Source organism: Staurois parvus, unplaced genomic scaffold, assembly GCF_062004578.1.
Source record: "Staurois parvus isolate SC_StPar_1 unplaced genomic scaffold, SC_StPar_1.0 ptg000849l, whole genome shotgun sequence".
Classification (NCBI taxonomy): Eukaryota; Metazoa; Chordata; class Amphibia; order Anura; family Ranidae; genus Staurois; species Staurois parvus.
In genome coordinates, this window is record NW_028318645.1 from 183,325 (window position 1) to 200,719 (window position 17,395).

Here is a 17,395-nt window from a genome sequence, read left to right on the forward strand (position 1 = left end):
GAGATCATATCCCCCCTTATGTATTATACATGGAGATCATATCCCCCCCTTATGTATTATACATGGAGATCATATCCCCCCTTATGTATTATACATGGAGGTCATATCCCCCCTTATGTATTATACATGGTGATCATATCCCCCCTTATGTATTATACATGGAGATCATATCCCCCTTATGTATTATACATGGAGATCATATCCCCCCCTTATGTATTATACATGGAGATCATATCCCCCCTTATGTATTATACATGGAGATCATATCCCCCCTTATGTATTATACATGGAGATCATATCCCCCCCTTATGTATTATACATGGAGATCATATCCCCCCTTATGTATTATACATGGAGATCATATCCCCCCCTTATGTATTATACATGGAGATCATATCCCCCTTATGTATTATACATGGAGATCATATCCCCCCCTTATGTATTATACATGGAGATCATATCCCCCTTATGTATTATACATGGAGATCATATCCCCCCTTATGTATTATACATGGAGATCACATCCCCCTTATGTATTATACATGGAGATCATATCCCCCTTATGTATTATACATGGAGATCATACCCCCCCTTATGTATTATACATGGAGATCATATCCACCCTTATGTATTATACATGGAGATCATATCCCCCCCTTATGTATTATACATGGAGATCATATCCCCCCTTATGTATTATACATGGAGGTCATATCCCCCCTTATGTATTATACATGGTGATCATATCCCCCCTTATGTATTATACATGGAGATCATATCCCCCTTATGTATTATACATGGTGATCATATCCCCCCTTATGTATTATACATGGAGATCATATCCCCCCTTATGTATTATACATGGAGATCATACCCCCCCTTATGTATTATACATGGAGATCATATCCACCCTTATGTATTATACATGGAGATCATATCCCCCCTTATGTATTATACATGGAGATCATACCCCCCCCCTTATGTATTATACATGGAGATCATACCCCCCCTTATGTATTATACATGGAGATCATATCCACCCTTATGTATTATACATGGAGATCATATCCCCCTTATGTATTATACATGGTGATCATATCCCCCCCTTATGTATTATACATGGAGATCATATCCCCCCCTTATGTATTATACATGGAGATCATATCCCCCCTTATGTATTATACATGGTGATCATATCCCCCTTATGTATTATACATGGAGATCATATCCCCCCTTATTTATTATACATGGAGATCATATCCCCCCCTTATGTATTATACACGGAGATCATATCCCCCCCTTATGTATTATACACGGAGATCATATCCCCCCTTATGTATTATACATGGAGATCATACTCCCCCTTATGTATTATACATGGAGATCATATCCCCCCTTATGTATTATACATGGAGATCATACCCCCCCTTATGTATTATACATGGAGATCATATCCCCCTTATGTATTATACATGGAGATCATATCCCCCCCTTATGTATTATACACGGAGATCATATCCCCCCTTATGTATTATACATGGAGATCATACTCCCCCTTATGTATTATACATGGAGATCATATCCCCCCTTATGTATTATACATGGAGATCATATCCCCCTTATGTATTATACATGGAGATCATATCCCCCCCTTATGTATTATACATGGAGATCATATCCCCCCTGATGTATTATACATGGAGATCATATCCCCCCTTATGTATTATACATGGAGATCATATCCCCCCTTATTTATTATACATGGAGATCATATCCCCCCCTTATGTATTATACACGGAGATCATATCCCCCCCTTATGTATTATACACGGAGATCATATCCCCCCTTATGTATTATACATGGAGATCATACTCCCCCTTATGTATTATACATGGAGATCATATCCCCCCTTATGTATTATACATGGAGATCATACCCCCCCTTATGTATTATACATGGAGATCATATCCCCCCTTATGTATTATACATGGAGATCATATCCCCCCTTATGTATTATACATGGTGATCATATCCCCCCCTTATGTATTATACATGGTGATCATATCCCCCTTATGTATTATACATGGAGATCATATCCCCCTTATGTATTATACATGGAGATCATATCCCCCTTATGTATTATACATGGAGATCATACCCCCCCCCTTATGTATTATACATGGAGATCATACCCCCCCTTATGTATTATACATGGAGATCATATCCACCCTTATGTATTATACATGGAGATCATATCCCCCTTATGTATTATACATGGTGATCATATCCCCCCCTTATGTATTATACATGGAGATCATATCCCCCCCTTATGTATTATACATGGAGATCATATCCCCCCCTTATGTATTATACATGGAGATCATACCCCCCCTTATGTATTATACATGGAGATCATATCCCCCTTATGTATTATACATGGAGATCATATCCCCCTTATGTATTATACATGGAGATCATATCCACCCTTATGTATTATACATGGAGATCATATCCCCCTTATGTATTATACATGGAGGTCATATCCCCCCTTATGTATTATACATGGTGATCATATCCCCCCTTATGTATTATACATGGAGATCATATCCCCCTTATGTATTATACATGGAGATCATATCCCCCCCTTATGTATTATACATGGAGATCATATCCCCCCTTATGTATTATACATGGAGATCATACCCCCCCTTATGTATTATACATGGAGATCATATCCACCCTTATGTATTATACATGGAGATCATATCCCCCTTATGTATTATACATGGTGATCATATCCCCCCCTTATGTATTATACATGGAGATCATATCCCCCCCTTATGTATTATACATGGAGATCATATCCCCCCTTATGTATTATACATGGTGATCATATCCCCCTTATGTATTATACATGGAGATCATATCCCCCCTTATTTATTATACATGGAGATCATATCCCCCCCTTATGTATTATACACGGAGATCATATCCCCCCCTTATGTATTATACACGGAGATCATATCCCCCCTTATGTATTATACATGGAGATCATACTCCCCCTTATGTATTATACATGGAGATCATACCCCCCCTTATGTATTATACATGGAGATCATATCCCCCCTTATGTATTATACATGGAGATCATATCCCCCCTTATGTATTATACATGGTGATCATATCCCCCCCTTATGTATTATACATGGTGATCATATCCCCCTTATGTATTATACATGGAGATCATATCCCCCTTATGTATTATACATGGAGATCATATCCCCCTTATGTATTATACATGGAGATCATATCCCCCCCTTATGTATTATACATGGAGATCATATCCCCCCTGATGTATTATACATGGAGATCATATCCCCCCTTATGTATTATACATGGAGATCATATCCCCCCTTATGTATTATACATGGAGATCATATCCCCCCTTATGTATTATACATGGAGATCATATCCCCCCTTATGTATTATACATGGAGATCATATCCCCCCTTATGTATTATACATGGAGATCATATCCCCCTTATGTATTATACATGGAGATCATATCCCCCCTTATGTATTATACATGGAGATCATATCCCCCCCCTTATGTATTATACATGGAGATCATATCCCCCTTATGTATTATACATGGAGATCATATCCCCCTTATGTATTATACATGGAGATCATATCCCCCTTATGTATTATACATGGAGATCATATCCCCCCTTATGTATTATACATGGAGATCATATCCCCCCTTATGTATTATACATGGAGATCATATCCCCCTTATGTATTATACATGGATATCATATCCCCCCTTATGTATTATACATGGAGATCATATCCCCCTTATGTATTATACATGGAGATCATATCCCCCCCTTATGTATTATACATGGAGATCATATCCCCCTTATGTATTATACATGGAGATCATATCCCCCCTTATGTATTGTACATGGAGATCATATCCCCCTTTATGTATTATACATGGAGATCATATCCCCCTTATGTATTATACATGGAGATCATATCTCCCTTATGTATTATACATGGAGATCATATCCCCCCTTATGTATTATACATGGAGATCATACCCCCCCTTATGTATTATACATGGAGATCATATCCCCCCTTATGTATTATACATGGAGATCATATCCCCCCTTATGTATTATACATGGTGATCATATCCCCCCCTTATGTATTATACATGGTGATCATATCCCCCTTATGTATTATACATGGAGATCATATCCCCCTTATGTATTATACATGGAGATCATATCCCCCTTATGTATTATACATGGAGATCATATCCCCCCCCTTATGTATTATACATGGAGATCATATCCCCCCTGATGTATTATACATGGAGATCATATCCCCCCTTATGTATTATACATGGAGATCATATCCCCCCTTATGTATTATACATGGAGATCATATCCCCCCTTATGTATTATACATGGAGATCATATCCCCCCTTATGTATTATACATGGAGATCATATCCCCCCTTATGTATTATACATGGAGATCATATCCCCCTTATGTATTATACATGGAGATCATATCCCCCCCCTTATGTATTATACATGGAGATCATATCTCCCTTATGTATTATACATGGAGATCATATCCCCCCTTATGTATTATACATGGAGATCATATCCCCCCTTATGTATTATACATGGAGATCATATCCCCCCTTATGTATTATACATGGAGATCATATCCCCCCCTTATGTATTATACATGGAGATCATATCCCCCTTATGTATTATACATGGAGATCATATCCCCCTTATGTATTATACATGGAGATCATATCCCCCCTTATTTATTATACATGGAGATCATATCCCCCCTTATGTATTAAACACGGAGATCATATCCCCCCCTTATGTATTATACACGGAGATCATATCCCCCCCTTATGTATTATACACGGAGATCATATCCCCCCTTATGTATTATACATGGAGATCATACTCCCCCTTATGTATTATACATGGAGATCATATCCCCCCTTATGTATTATACATGGAGATCATACCCCCCCTTATGTATTATACATGGAGATCATATCCCCCCTTATGTATTATACATGGAGATCATATTCCCCTTATGTATTATACATGGAGATCATATCCCCCTTATGTATTATACATGGAGATCATATCCCCCCCTTATGTATTATACATGGAGATCATATCCCCCCTGATGTATTATACATGGAGATCATATCCCCCCTTATGTATTATACATGGAGATCATATCCCCCCCCTTATGTATTATACATGGAGATCATATCCCCCTTATGTATTATACATGGAGATCATATCCCCCCTTATGTATTATACATGGAGATCATATCCCCCCCCTTATGTATTATACATGGAGATCATATCCCCCCTTATGTATTATACATGGAGATCATATCCCCCCTTATGTATTATACATGGAGATCATATCCCCCTTATGTATTATACATGGAGATCATATCCCCCCTTATGTATTATACATGGAGATCATATCCCCCTTATGTATTATACATGGAGATCATATCCCCCCCTTATGTATTATACATGGAGATCATATCCCCCTTTATGTATTATACATGGAGATCATATCTCCCTTATGTATTATACATGGAGATCATATCCCCCCTTATGTATTATACATGGAGATCATATCCCCCCTTATGTATTATACATGGAGATCATATCCCCTCTTATGTATTATACATGGAGATCATATCCCCCTTATGTATTATACATGGAGATCATATCCCCCCTTATGTATTATACATGGAGATCATATCCCCCTTATGTATTATACATGGAGATCATATCCCCCTTTATGTATTATACATGGAGATCATATCCCCCTTATGTATTATACATGGAGATCATATCCCCCCCTTATGTATTATACATGGAGATCATATCCCCCTTTATGTATTATACATGGAGATCATATCTCCCTTATGTATTATACATGGAGATCATATCCCCCCTTATGTATTATACATGGAGATCATATCCCCTCTTATGTATTATACATGGAGATCATATCCCCCTTATGTATTATACATGGAGATCATATCCCCCCTTATGTATTATACATGGAGATCATATCCCCCTTATGTATTATACATGGAGATCATATCCCCCCTTATGTATTATACATGGAGATCATATCCCCCCTTATGTATTATACATGGAGATCATATCCCCCCCTTATGTATTATACATGGAGATCATATCCCCCCTTATGTATTATACATGGAGATCATATCCCCCCTTATGTATTATACATGGAGATCATATCCCCCCCTATGTATTATACATGGACATCATATCCCCCCTTATGTATTATACATGGAGATCATATCCCCCCCTTATGTATTATACATGGAGATCATATCCCCCCTTATGTACAGTATTATACATGGAGATCATATCCTCCTTAATCTCCTCTTCTCAGTAGAGAATACATTCAGTTCCTCTAATCTCTCCTCATAGCTGATCTCCTCCATGCCTCGTATCAGTTTGGTTTCCCTTCTCTGTACTTCCTCCAGTTCCCCAATGTTCTTTTTGTGAATTGGAGCCCAAAACTGAACTGCATATTCCAGATGAGGTCTTACTAATGATTTGTACCCGGGGGGGAGGGGGGATATCTCTCTCTCTCTGGAGTCTATACCTCTCCTAATACAAGAGAGGATTTTGCTCACTTTAGAACCTGCAGCTTTGCATTGCTGCCATTATTAAGCTTGTGATCTACTAGAACCCCCAGATCCTTTTCCACCATTGACCCCCCTGAACTTTCTCCACCATTGTCTCCTAGATCCTTCACCACCATTGCCCCCCACAGACCCTTCTCCACCATTGACCCCTTAAGATCCTTCTCCACCATTGTCCCCCCCCTAGTATGTATGATGCATGTGTATTCTTAGCCCCCCCAAGTGCAGAGCCTTACATTTATCACCATTAGCCCTCATTGGCCCCATAGCCCCCCAATTACACAGAGCATTGAGGTCGGCTTATAAGTTGGAGACATCCTGTAAGGACGTTATTCCCCGGCACAGCTTGGTGTCATCTGCAAAGACTGGAATGGGGTTTATAATCTCACACCCCATATTGTTTATATATATATTAATAAGTAAGGGTCCCAACACTGAACCCTGGGGTACCCCACTAATAACACTGAACCTTGGGGTACACCACTAATCACACTGAACCTTGGGGTACCCCACTAATAACACTGATCTCTGGGGTACCCCACTAATCACACTGAACCTTGGGGTACCCCACTAATAACACTGAACCTTGGGGTACATCACTGACACCCCCAGACCATTCAGAGTATGAATCATTAACCACTACTCTCTGAATATGATCTTTTAGCCAGTTTTACTTTTGGATTTTTCCAGCCTGTAGACTTTACCTTACACATTACCCGTGTGTGAGGAACTGTGTCCAAGTATACCACGTCCACCGCCACCCCTCTGTCCAAGTATACCACGTCCACCGCCACCCCTCTGTCCAAGTATACCACGTCCACCGCCACCCCTCTGTCCAAGTATACCACATCCACCGCCACCCCTCTGTCCAAGTATACCACATCCACCGCCACTCCTCTGTCCAAGTATACCATGTCCACAGCCACCCCTCTGTCCAAGTATGCCACGTCCACAATCACCCCTCTGTCCGAGTATACCACGTCCACCGGCACCCCTCTGTCCGAGTATACCACATTCACCGCCACCACTCTGTCCAAGTATACCACATCCACCGCCACCCCTCTGTCGAAGTATGCCACGTCCACCGTCACCCCTCTGTCGAAGTATACCACGTCCACTGCCACCCCTCTGTCGAAGTATACCACGTCCACTGCCACCCCACTGTCCAAGTATACCACGTCTACCATCACCCCTCTGTCCAAGTATACCATGTCCACAGCCACCCCTCTGTCCAAGTATGCCACGTCCACAATCACCCCTCTGTCCAAGTATACCACGTGCACCGCCACCTCTCTGTCCAAGTATACCATATCCACTGCCACCCCTTTGTCCAAGTATATCACCGCCACCTCTCTGTCCAAGTATACCACGTCCACAGCCTCCCCTCTGTCCAAGTATACCACGTCCACAGCCTCCCCTCTGTCAAAGTATACCACATCCACCGCCACCCCTCTGTCCAAGGATTTGCTCACCTCCAATCTAACCAGTTTTATGATGGTTTAATCCCAGATCACCTCTAGATGTTGTCTACAGTAAACATTTAAGCTTGTAATCCACTGATTACAGAATACTAATACTGTGAGTCCTGACCCTTATACTATATAACTTGTACATTACATACTCCTGACCCCTGCACTATATACTCCATGTTGTACATTACATACTCCTGACCCCTGCACTATATACTCCGTGTTGTACATTACATACTCCTGACCCCTGCACTATATACTCTATGTTGTACATTACATACTCCTGACCCCTGCACTATATACTCCGTGTTGTACATTACATACTCCTGACCCCTGCACTATATACTCTATGTTGTACATTACATACTCCTGACCCCTGCACTATATACTCTGTGTTGTACATTACATACTCCTGTCCCCTGCACTATATACTCTATGTTGTACATTACATACTCCTGACCCTTGCACTATATACTCCATGTTGTACATTACATACTCCTGACCCCTGCACTATATACTCTATGTTGTACATTACATACTCCTGACCCCTGCACTATATACTCTGTGTTGTACATTACATACTCCTGACCCCTGCACTATATAATCTGTTGTGCATTACATCCTCCTGACCCCTGCACTATATACTCTGTTGTACATTTCATACTCCTGACCCCTGCACTATATACTCTATGTTGTACATTACATAGTCGTGACTTCTGCTCTCTCCCCTCCCCCCACTGCTATATATACACATAATATGGATTCTCTTTTGTTACACCCATTTCCTCCCAGCTGGACATTTTATATCGGATGATGTGATTGGAGCACAGACTTTTACATGGTGATAATAATGTGATAACATCCTCCAACTTTGGACCCTTAAACAGAAAGTGATAATGAGGGAGGAGTCAATACCCCAATGATGGTGGTCATCAGGATCAGTCTAGTCTTCATCTTGGTTGTTCTCCCTCCATCCTCACTCTCTGACCTCTGGTGGGGCTCAGCCCCGCTGTTCTTCATGACTAAATCATGGACTAAATAAGGAAGTGCAGTACTTCTTGTGTTGGGAAGATGGCGATGAGTGATAGAGGGGGTGGGGACCCTCGTCCTATAATCCCCTCATCACTGTCCCTCCTATAAAAGACAGTTCTGGTTGTTTCCTCACTCTCTGACTAAGGTCCATGAATAAAGAAATGACCTGGTAGGAGATCAGAGGAGCCATTTCCTAGTTCCCTTGAGGGTGGAATTGTAAGCTCCTCAGAGACCAAGCTGCCTGATGTGGGCGGAGTCCTGGTTTGGGGGAACCAATCAGCTCCTGTCTAGTAATCCTCTTTGTCTTTGTATTTTAGTCCATGGCCGGGAGATGAGGAAAACCTCCGAGGATTGTCTCACTTTGTCTCCAGACTGGAAAGTAGAAGATGAGGACATCACACAGTATAGTCCAGGAGAAAACCCGGCTCCCTCCAATGTCCATCTGGCACCACCCAGTGTAGATGGACCATCGGATTCCTCGTATCCTGAGGAACCTCAGACTGTGCGGGACCGGGCCGGCCTTCCAACAGGGAAGAGCTTCTCCTGTGCCGAGTGCGGGAAATGTTTCAGTTATAAATTCAATCTTAATGTGCATAAAAGATCTCACACAGGGGAGAAGCCATATTCCTGTCCTGAGTGCGGGAAATGTTTTTCAGTGAAGTCCAGTCTTTACACACATCAGAGATCTCATACAGGGGAGAAGCCGTATTCCTGTCCTGAGTGCAGGAAATGTTTTTCAAGGAAGTCTAATCTTTACACACATCAGAGATCTCACACGGGGGAGAAGCCGTATTCCTGTCCTGAGTGCGGCAAATGTTTTTCACAAAAATCCAGTCTTTACACACATCAGACATCTCACACGGGGGAGAAGACATATTCATGTCCTGAGTGCAGGAAATGTTTTTCAAGGAAGTCTAATCTTTACACACATCAGAGATCTCACACGGGGGAGAAGCCATATTCCTGTCTTGAGTGTGGAAAATGTTTTTCACAGACGTCCTATCTTTACAAACATCAGAGATCTCACACGGGGGAAAAGCCGTATTCCTGTGCTGAGTGTGGGAAATGTTTTTCACAAACGTCTCATCTTTACAAACATCACAGATCTCACACAGGAGAAAAGCCGTATTCTTGTCCTGAGTGCAGGCAATGTTTTTCACAGAAGTTAATTCTTCATCAACATCAGAGATGTCACACGGGGGAGAAGCCATATTCTTGTCCTGAGTGCGGGAAATGTTTTTCACAGAAGTCCAATCTTCATACACATCAGAGATCTCACACGGGGGACAAGCCATATTCCTGTCCTGAGTGTGGGAAATGTTTTTCACGGGAGTCCCATCTTCACACACATCAGAGATCTCACACGGGAGAGAAGCCATATTCCTGTCCTGAGTGCGGGAAATGTTTTTCACAGAAGTCCAATCTTTACAGACATCAGAGATCTCACGCAGGGGAGAAGCCACTTTCCTGTCCTGAGTGAGGGAAATGTTCCTCACTGAAATCCTGTCTTCCTGTACATCAGGGGCCCCACACAACCCTGGAGGTGTATTAGTGCCTTGAGTGCGGGAAATGTCTTCTAGATGAATGTTGCTGGATATCCCAGCTCTCATGTGGGGAAGAAGCACCCCCTGATATACACCTCAGATATACTCCATGGCTGATCTTCATCATGGAACAAACAGTTCATAAGGAGATCAGAGGTTCCCAAAGACATGGATGAAGTGTGGGACTGGTTTGGCCATTGATAACAGGAAAAGAATAGAAATGGATTCCTGACCTAGAGCACTGGGCTGACTTTTCATTGGGGTGCAGCCTACAGTGAAGGAAATGCGTATTTGCTCCCCTGCTGATGTTGAATGTTCGCCCCTCACACAGAAATGATCGGTCTAACAATGGAATGTTCGGTGTAACACTGAGAGACAGAATACAACAACAAATTCAGCAGAAATGCGTCTAACAAATGATGACTGATCTGCATGTTCATGAGGGAAAGAAGGATTTGATCCCCTATCAGCAGGATTTCTGGCTCCCAGGTGTCTTTCATACAGGTGACAAACTGAGATTAGAAGCAGTCTCTTAAAGGGAGTGCTGCTAATCTCATTGTTTTACCTGTATAAAAGACACCTGTCCACAGGAGCCATCAAACCATCAGATTCCAAACTCTCCACCATGGCAAAGACGAAAGAGATGTCCAAGGATGTCAGGGACAAGATTATAGACCTACACAAGGCTGGACTGGGCTACCAAAGTATGGCCAAGCAGCTTGGTGAGAAGGTGACAACAGTTGGTGCAATCATTCACAAATGGAAGAAACACAAAACAAATGTCGGTCTCCCTAGGTCTGGTGCACCATGCAAGATCTCACCTCGTGGAGTGTCAATGATCATGAGAACAGTGAGGAATCATCCCAGAACTACACGTGAGGATCTTGTCAATGATCTCCAGGCAGATGGGACCACAGTCACCAAGAAAACAATTGGTAACACACTACGCCGACAAGGACTGAAATCCTGCAGTGCCTGCAAGGTCCCTCTGCTCAAGAAAGCACATGTCCAGGCCCGTCTGAAGTCTGCCACTGAACATCTGAATGATGCAGAGGAGGACTGGTGGGAAGTGTTGTGGTCAGAGGAGACCAAAATCCAGCTCTTTGGCATCAACTCAACTCGCCGTGTTTGGAGGAGGAATGCTGCCTATGACCCCAAGAACACCATCCCAACTGTGAAACATGGTGGTGGAAACATTCTGCTTTGTGGGTGTTTTTCTGCTAAGGGGACAGAACAACTGCACCGCATCAGAGGGATGATGGACGGGGCAATGTACCATCAAATCTTGGGTGAGAACCATCTTCCCTCAGCCAGGGCATTGAAAATGGGTCGTGGATGGGTGTTCCAGCATGACAATGACCCAAAACACACGGCCAAGGCAACAAAGGAGCGGCTCAAGAAGAAGCACATTAAGGTCCTGGAGTGGCCTAGCCAGTCTCCAGACCTTAATCCCACTGAAAAATCTCTGGAGGGAGCTGAAAGTTTGCGTTCCCAAACATTATCCACCAAACCTTAATGACTTGGAGAGGATCTGCCAAGAGGAGTGGGACAAAATCCCTCCTGAGATGTGTGCAAACCTGGGGGCCAACTCCAGGAAACGTCTGACCTCTGTGATTGCCAACAAGGGATTTGCCACCAAGTACTAAGTTGTGTTTTGTGAAGGGGATCAAATCCTTCTTTCCCTCATGAACATGCAGATCAGTCATCATTTGTTAGACACATTTCTGCTGAATTTGTTGTTGTATTCTGTCTCTCAGTGTTACACCGAACATTCCATTTTTAGAACGATCATTTCTTTGTGAGGGGCGAACATTCAACATCAGCAGGGGAGCATATACGTATTTCCTTCATTGCATATGCTAGAGATGGTCTGCACATAAACTGAAGGGGGTCTTCTGTGCTGGGGGAGAGGTTTATGGGAAGGCTGGATGAGTATATAAACTAGGATGGAGGGAGGAGGGAGAATTCAGTTTTAACAGGGTAGACAGATCAGACAGGGGTTAGTACTTGTTGGTGTTACAAGCAACCAGTGGAATTGGTACCATTTGTATGAAAATAAAAAATACAGAAAATCTGTGTGAACAAGGTGTCAGTGAATGAACAAGGTGTCGGTGAATGGACAAGGTGTCAGTGAATGAACAAGGTGTCAGTGAATGGACAAGGTGTCAGTGAATAAAAGCGTTTGTTCACCAATGCCAGAAGTGTGCCCAGCACAATCGGTGAGTTGGAAGGATTGGTGCATGAAGAGAACTAGGATTGAATTGGTATTGCTGAATCTTGGCTTCATTCCTCACATGACTGGGCCATTCATATTCCTGGCTAGGTTCTCTTTCGGAGAGACGGGGGAAATAGGAAAGGTGGTGGTGTCTGTCTCTATGTGAGAAGTGATCTCAGAGCGAGTGTGAAAGAGGACCTAGTTGATGGAGAGTGTGATGAGGCTGAAGTATTATGGGTGGAACTGCACATGGTAGGCGGTACTACAAAGGTCATCATTGGAGTTTGTTATAGGCCTCCCAGTGTTAATGAGGAGGAGACAGCTCCTCCCACAGATGGAAAGGGTTGCAAGGGCTGGGACAGTGATAATATTGGGGGATGGTAACTACCCGGAAATTGTATGGAGTAATGGTACTGCAGGAACAGTTAAGGGGCAAAAATGTATAAACCTACTACAGGACAATTCTATGGTACAGTTCATAGAAGCCCCAACTAGGAATGATGCTCTGCTGGACATGGTCATCTCAAATCACGCAGTTCTTACGAATGTCCATATAAAAGAACATCTGGGTAGCAGTGACCATAACATGATTTAATTTATTGTTAGCTGTAAACAGCGAGCACATACGGGGATAAATAAAAGTGCTCAACTTTAAGAGAGCTAATTTTCCAATGCTGAGAGCTGCTCTCCAAGACTTAGACTGGGAGGGAATATTGGCATTGATGAACACAACACAGAAATGGGAGTTCTTCAAAAAGACTGTATGTGACCACACTGCAAAATATATTCCCATGGGCAACAAGTATAAAAGGCTACAAATCCAACCTATGGGGCTTACGGCCAAAGTTACAAAAGCGATAGATAATAAGAAAAGAGCTTTTATTAAATATAACAATGAAGGAACGCGATCATCGTTTACACATTACAAAGAATAGAACAGAATATGCAAAAAGGAAATAAAGGCGCAAAACTGAAAACAAACAACAGAAAGATATCAGGAAGACCCCAAAACATTCCTCCAATATATGAATAGTAGAAAGGTCCGGTCCCAGCATGTAGGCCCTTTACAGAACCATCTAGAGGGGGGGGGACAAAGAGAAGGACAATGTATGAAATCCCTTCTTCAGCTCTGTGTATACAAAGGAGCATGGGGGGGCTCTTGTCCATGATGGGGGGTGGTACTGACACCCCCCAGATGATCCACATTGGCTCACAATTGATATGATCCAGAAATATTTGTACAGAATAAAGGTGAATAAAGCCCCTGGACCGGATGGCAGACACCCACGGGGCCTTAAAGAATTCAGCTCTGTCATCTCACAGCCATTGTTTCTCATTGTTAGGGCCTCTTTAATGACTGGCATAGTACCACTGGATTGGTGTAAGGCCAATGTGGGGCCAATATTTATAAAGGGGACAAAATCTTTCCCAAGTAATTATAGAGCTGTTAGTGTCACTTCTATAGTTGGGAAGATACTGGAGAGTTTAATAAAAGACCACAGAGAGGAGTTCTTGCTGGAAACACATATTGTAAGCCACAGACAGCATGGATTCATGAAAGATGGAAGTTGTCACACAAATCTGATTTCTTTTATGAAGAGGTGAGCAAAACCTTGGACAGAGGAGTGGCTGTAGACGTAGTATACCTGGACAGAGGGGTGGACGTGGTATACTTGGACAGAGGGGTGGCGGTGGATGTGGTATACTTGGACAGAGGGGTGGCGGTGGATGTGGTATACTTGGACAGAGGGGTGGCGGTGGACGTGGTATACTTGGACAGAGGGGTGGCGGTGGACGTGCTACACTTGGACAGAGGGGTGGCGGTGGACGTGGTATACTTGGACAGAGGGGTGGCGGTGGACGTGGTATACTTGGACAGAGGGGTGGTGGTGGACGTGGTACACTTGGACAAAGGGGTGGCGGTGGATGTGGTACACTTGGACAGAGGGGTGGCGGTGGACGTGGTATACTTGGACAGAGGGGTGGCGGTGGACGTGGTATACTTGGACAGAGAGGTGGCGGTGAATGTGGTACACTTGGACAGAGGGGTGGTGGTGGACGTGGTATACTTGGACAGAGGGGTGGCGGTGGACGTGGTATACTTGGACAGAGGAGTGGGTGTAAACATGGTATACTTGGACAGAGGGGTGGCGGTGAATGTGGTACACTTGGACAGAGGGGTGGTGGTGGACGTGGTATACTTGGACAGAGGGGTGGCGGTGGACGTGGTATACTTGGACAGAGGGGTGGCGGTGGACGTGGTATACTTGGACAGAGGGGTGGCGGTGGACGTGGTATACTTGGACAGAGGGGTGGCTGTGGACGCGCTATACTTGGACAAAGGGGTGGCAGTGGACGTGGTATACTTGGACAGAGGGGTGGCGGTGGACGTGGTATACTTGGACAGAGGGGTGGCGGTGGACGTGGTATACTTGGACAGAGGGGTGGCGGTGGACGTGGTATACTTGGACAGAGGAGTGGCTGTGGACGTGATTTACTTGGACAGAGGGGTGGCGGTGGACGTGGTATACTTGGACAGAGGGGTGGCGGTGGACGTGGTATACTTGGACAGAGGGGGGCGGTGGACGTGGTATACTTGGACAGAGGGGTGGCGGTAGACGTGGTATACTTGGACAGAGGGGTGGCGGTGGACGTGGTATACTTGGACAGAGGGGTGGTGGTGGACGTGGTATACTTGGACAGAGGGGGGCGGTGGACGTGGTATACTTGGACAGAGGGGTGGCGGTGGACGTGGTATACTTGGACACAGTTCCCCACACATGGCTAATGTGTAAGGTAAAGTCTATGAGCTGGAAATTCTGAATGTAAATGGATAGAAAACTGACTAAAAGATCGTATTCAGAGAGTAGTGGTTAATGATTCATACTCTGAATGGTCTGGGGGTGTCAGTGGTGTACCCCAATGTACAGTGTTGTCAGTGGTGTACCCCAATGGTCAGTGTTATTAGTGGGGTACCCCAAGGTTCAGTGTTATTAGTGGGGTACCCCAAGGTTCAGTGTTATTAGTGGTGTACCCAAAGGCTCAGTGTTATTAGTGGGGTACCCCAGGGTTCAGTGTTATTAGTGGGGTACCCCAAGGTTCAGTGTTATTAGTGGGGTACCCCAATGTTCAGTGTTGTTAGTGGGGTACCCCAAGGTTCAGTGTTATTAGTGGGGTACCCCAAGGTTCAGTGTTATTAGTGGGGTACCCCAAGGGTTCAGTGTTATTAGTGGGGTACCCCAGGGTTCAGTGTTGGGCCCCTTACTTATTAATATATATATAAACAATATGGGGTGTGAGATTATAAACCCCATTCCAGTCTTTGCAGATGACACCAAGCTGTGCCGGGGAATAACGTCCTTACAGGATGTCTCCAACTTACAAGCCGACCTCAATGCTCTGTGTAATGAGATGTTGTAACCTGAGTCCTCTACATATAGTGGGGACTCCCCATTGTTGGACACCATTTTTGGATGTTCTTATCAGTAATCCATCTCTAATACTGAATTGAGATTTGGATGTCACTAATAATTGGTGGTCTTCTTTTTGGGCGTATCTTCCTCCAATATAGGGCTGTTACAGGGTCTTCTATGTGTTTATTATTATTATACAGGATTTATGGCACCAACAGTCTGAGCAGCGCTGTACAATATAAGGGGGGCGGTACAATTACAATACATTTCAGTACAGAAGGAATAGGAGGGCCCGGCTCGTGGAGCTTACAATCTGAAGGAAGGGGGAGGGGATACAAAAGGTGATAGCTGGGGGGGATGATCTGGTGGAGGTGATTCAAGTACAGTTCTTAGGTGGGGGTGGGGTAGGTTTTCCTGAATAAGTGAGTTTTCAAAGATCGCCTAAAGGCAGACAGGGTGGGGGCTGACCGGACATACAGTGGTAGGGAGTTCCAGAGAATGGGAGAGGCTCTGGAGAAGTCCTGGAGGCAAGCATGGGAGGAGGTGATGGGGGGCTAGAGAGGAAGATATCTTGGGAGGAGCGGAGCGGGCGATATGGATGATATCTGCAGATGAGGTTGGTGATGTAGCTAGGGGCAGTGTTGTGGATGGCTTTGTAAGTTGTGGTTAGTATTTTGAATTTTATATGTTGGGTTAGTGGAAGCCAGTGGAGGGATTGGCAGAGAGGGGTGGAGGACACTGATTGGAGGTCAGTGGAGGGATTGGCAGAGAGGGGTGGAGGACACTGATTGGAGGTCAGTGGAGGGATTGGCAGAGAGGGGTGGAGAACACTGATCGGTTAGTAAGTTGTATGAGTCAAGTTTTGAAGGGCCCAGACTGGGGCTAGTAATGCTTTCTCACAGTCATTGGATTTGATGTGTACAGGTGACAGGGAATTACTGGCATAGGCAATGATTTGTTCAGATT

General features: G+C 43.8%; 1 protein-coding gene across 1 annotated transcript in view; it reads left to right on the top strand.

The window, feature by feature from the left end:
• The window catches only part of LOC149443548 (uncharacterized), a 99,575-nt gene that overhangs the window by 74,379 nt on the left and 7,801 nt on the right, over positions 1–17,395 (top strand). The window lies entirely within an intron of this gene.